This window comes from Balaenoptera musculus, chromosome 16, assembly GCF_009873245.2.
Source record: "Balaenoptera musculus isolate JJ_BM4_2016_0621 chromosome 16, mBalMus1.pri.v3, whole genome shotgun sequence".
NCBI classification, from domain to species: Eukaryota; Metazoa; Chordata; class Mammalia; order Artiodactyla; family Balaenopteridae; genus Balaenoptera; species Balaenoptera musculus.
Genome location: NC_045800.1, coordinates 31,418,116 through 31,422,707, shown reverse-complemented (window position 1 = coordinate 31,422,707; position 4,592 = coordinate 31,418,116). Strand labels below are relative to the sequence as shown.

General features: G+C 39.2%; 1 non-coding gene across 1 annotated transcript; it reads right to left on the bottom strand.

Annotated features, from left to right (window-relative positions):
• Window positions 1–4,287: 4,287 nt before the first annotated feature.
• Window positions 4,288–4,360, bottom strand: TRNAW-CCA. Its single transcript has one exon. It is a non-coding gene; the product is annotated as a tRNA-Trp (tRNA).
• Between the last annotated feature and the right edge of the window lie 232 nt (window positions 4,361–4,592).

The following is a 4,592-nucleotide window of genomic DNA, read 5'->3' as shown; positions in this document are numbered from 1 at the left end:
TGTTATTGGTTCCTTCATTTCTTTTTCATTTATTTCTGATCTGATCTTTGATTTCTTTCCTTCTGCTAACTTTGGGGTTTTTTTGTTCTTCTTTCTCCAATTGCTTTAGGTGTAAGGTTAGGTTGTTTATTTGAGATTTTTCTTGTTTCTTGAGGTAGGACTGTATTGCTATAAACTTCCCTCTTAGAACTGCTTTTGCTGCATCCTGTAGGTTTTGGGTCATTGTGTTTTCATTGTCATTTGTTTCTAGGTATTTTTTGATTTCCTCTTTGATTTCTTCAGTGATCTCTTGGTTATTTAGTAGCATATTGTTTAGCCTCCATGTGTTTGTATTTTTTACAGTTTTTTGCCTGTAATTGATATCTAGTCTCATAGCATTGTTGTCAGAAAAGAGACTTGATACGATTTCAATTTTCTTAAATTTACCAAGGCTTGATTTGTGACCCAAGATATGATCTATCCTGGAGAATGTTCCATGAGCACTTGAGAAGAAAGTGTATTCTGTTGTTTTTGGATGGAATGTGCTATAAATATCAAGAAAGTCCATCTTGTTTAATGTGTCATTTAAAGCTTCTGTTTCCTTATTTATTTTCATCTTTGATGATCTGTCCATTGGTGAAAGTCGGGTGTTAAAGTCCCCGACTATGATTGTGTTACTGTCGATTTCCCCTTTTATTGCTGTTAGTATTTGCCTTATGTATTGAAGTGCTCCTTTGTTGGATGCATAAATACTTACAATTGCTATATATTCTTCTTGGACTGATCCCTTGATCATTATGTAGTGTCCTTCTTTGTCTCTTTTAATAGTCTTCATTTTAAAGTCTATTTTTTCTGATATGAGAATTGCTACTCTAGCTTTCTTTTGATTTCCATTTGCCTGGAATAGCTTTTTCCATCCCCTCACTTTCAGTCTGTACGTGTCCCTAGGCCTGAAGTGGGTCTCTTGTAGACAGCATATATACGGGTCTTGTTTTTGTATCCATTCAGCCAGTCTATGTCTTTTGGTTGGAACATTTAATCCATTTACATTTAAGGTAGTTATTGATATGTATGTTCCTATTACCATTTTCTTAATTGTTTTGGGTTTGTTTTTGTAGGTCTTTTTCTTCTCTTGTGTTTCCACCTAGAGACGTTCCTTTAGCATTTGTTGTAAAGCTGGTTTGGTGGTGCTGAATTCTCTTAGCTTTTGCTTGTCTGTAAAGGTTTTAATTTCTCCGTTGAATCTGAATGAGATCCTTGCTGGGTAGAATAATCTTGGTTGTAGGTGTTTCCCTTTCATCACTTTAAATATGTTCTGCCACTCCCTTCTGGCTTGCAGAGTTTCTGCTTTAAGATCAGCTGTGAACCTTATGGGGATTCCCTTGTATGTTATTTGTTGCTTTTCCCCTGCTCCTTTTAATATTTTTTCTTTGTATTTAATTTTTGATAGTTTGATTAATATGTGTCTTGGCATGTTTCCCCTTGGATTTATCCTGTATGGGACTCTCTGTGCTTCCTGGACTTGATTGACTATTTCCTTAGGGAAGTTTTCAACTATAATCTCTTCAAATATTCTCTCAGACCCTTTCTTTTTCTCTTCTTCTGGGACTCCATAATTCGAATGTTGGTGTGTTTAATGTTATCCCAGAGGTCTCTGAGACTGTCCTCAATTCTTTTCATTCTTTTTTCTTTATTCTGCTCTGTGGCAGTTATTTCCACGACTTTATCTTCCAGGTCACTTATCCGTTCTTCTGCCTCAGTTATTCTGCTATTGATTCCTTCTAGAGAATTTTTAATTTCATTTATTGTGTTGTTCATCATTGTTTGTTTGCTCTTTAGTTCTTCTAGGTCCTTGTTAAACGTTTCTTTTATTTTCTCCATTCTATTTCCAAGATTTTCAATCATCTTTACTATCATTACTCTGAATTCTTTTGTAGACTGCCTATTTCCTCTTCCTTTATTTGGTCTGGTGGGTTTTTACTTTGCTCTTTCATTTGCTGCATATTTCTCTGTATTCTCACTTTGTTTAACTTACTGTGTTTGGGGTCTCCTTTTCGCAGGCTGCAGCTTCATAGTTCCTGTTGTTTTTGGTGTCTGCCCCCAGTGGGTGAGGTTGGTCCAGTGGCTTGTGTAGGCTTCCTGGTGGAGAGGACTGGTGCCTGTGTTCTGGTGGGTGGGGCTGGATCTTGTCTTTCTGGTGGGCAGGGCTGCGTCTGGTGGTGTGTTTTGGTGTGTCTGTGAACTTAGTATGATTTTAGGCAGCCTCTCTGCTAATGGGTGGGGTTGTGTTCCTGTCTTGCTAGTTGATTGGCATGGGGAGTCCAGCACTGTAGCTTGCTGGCTGTTGGGTGGAGCTGGGTCTTAGAGTTGAGATGGAGATCTCTGGGAGAGCTCTCGCCAATTGATATTACGTGGGGCTGGGAGGTCTCTGATCGTCCAATGTCCTGAACTCGGCTCTCCCACCTCAGGGACTCAGGCCTGACAGCAGGCCAGAACACCAAGACCCTGTCAGCCACACGGCCTGGTACGTGGGGATTTTCTTGCCTTTTGGGAAGTCTGAGGTCTTCTGCCAGTGTTCAGTAGGTCTTCTGTAGGAGTTGTTCCACATGTAGATGTATTTTTTTTTAATTTATTTATTTAATTCATTTATTTTTGGCTGTGTTGGGTCTTCGTTGCTGTGTGTGGGCTTTCTCTAGTTGCGGTGAGCGGGGGCTACTCTTTGTTGCGGTGGGTGGACTTCTCACAGCAGTGGCTTCTCTTGCTGAGGAGCACAGGCTCTAGGCACTCGGGCTTCAGTAGTTGTGGCTTGCGGGCTCTAGAGCGCAGGCTCAGTAGTTGTGGTGCACGGGCTTAGTTGCTCCGCGGCATGTGGGATCTTCCCAGACCAGGGCTCGAACCCATGTCCCCTGCATTGGCAGGAGGATTCTTAACCACTGCGCCACCAGGGAAGTCCTGTAGATGTATTATTGATGTATTTGTGGGGAGGAAGGTGACCTCCACGTCTTTCTCCTCTGCCATCTTGAAGGTACTCCAATCATGGTTCTTTATGCACAATATCTGGCCACAGTTTCTGGTCATGTGAAGATCAAAACCATATGACACATGGACAAATCCATTGTTATAATTAAAGACTTCAATACTCTTTCAGGGTATCTCCTTCTTAATTCAATATTTAAGTAGATTCAGTAATTAAGTAGACAGAAAAGAAGCAAAAATATAGCAGACTTCAGCAACACTATGAAACTATTTGACACCATCCATCCCAACATCAGAATATATATTCTTCTCAGGAGCACATTGAACATTTATCAAGACTAACCATATTCTGGGCCATAAAACAAGTCTCAATAAATTTAAAGGATTCAAATCATACAATACGTCCTCTGGCTACTACAGAATTAAGTTGGAAATCAACAACAGAAAGATCTATAGAAAAACTGTAATTTTTTGGAAACAAGATAACATGCTTCTAAATAACCCATGGTCAAAGAAGAAATTGAAAGAGAAATTAGAAAGCACTTTGAACTTAATCAAAATGAAAATACAACATACCAATCTTTGTGGGAAGCCTCCACAACTATGAGATAATAAATTTCTGTTGTTTACGCCACCCGGTCTTGTGGTATTTTGTTATGGCAGCCCTAGCAAACTAATACAAGCCCCAAACTGGAAATAACCTGAATGTCCATCAACAGATAAATGACTAAACAAATTTGGCAAATTTCATCTTACAGTGATCAAGGTTAGTATCACCCCATGATAAGTCATATTGGTATCATGTGCACCTGACATGATGCAGTGAGAAGAGCACCTCCTCTGTGGACCTCCTCCCCAAGTCCCATAGCCCCAGTCTAATCATGAGAACACATCAGGCAAACCCAAACTAAGGGATATTCTACAAAATACCTGACCAGTACTCCTCAAAAGTTTCAAGGTCATGTGGAGCAAGGAAAGACTGAATAACTGTCACAGACTAGAGGAGACACAATGACTAATTTCACTGTGACATTCTTGATTGGACCCTGGAACAGAAAAAGGACATTAGAGGAAAAACTGCTGAAATCTAAATAAAGTCTGTAGTTTAGTTAATAGTATTATTTTAATGTTAATTTCTTAGCTTTGACAAATGTACCATGGTCATGCTAACATTAAGGTAAGCTAGATGAAGGGTATTATCTTTGCAACTTTTTTTTTTTTTTTTTTTGCTGCACTGAGTCTTAGTTGCAGCATGTGGGATCTTCGTTGTGGCCTGTGGACTTCTTAGTTGTGCATGTGAACTCTTAGTTGCAGCATGCATGTGCGATCCAGTTCCCTGACCAGGGATCGAACCTGGGCCCCCTGCATTGGGAGCATGGAGTCTTACCCACTGGACCACCAGGGAAGTCCTGCAACTTTTATGGAACTCTAAAATTATTCCAAAACAAAAAGTTTATTTTAAAAATTGTATATATGTAACAGCATTAAACCAGTAAGATCCCACTTGGGGTACTGTTAAAAATCAAATATTTAGGAATAAATCTAATGAAAGATATGTGAAAATTCTACATTGAAAACTACACTGTATGATAGAGATCAATTTTTAAAGACTCAAATAAATAGGATAGATCATGTTC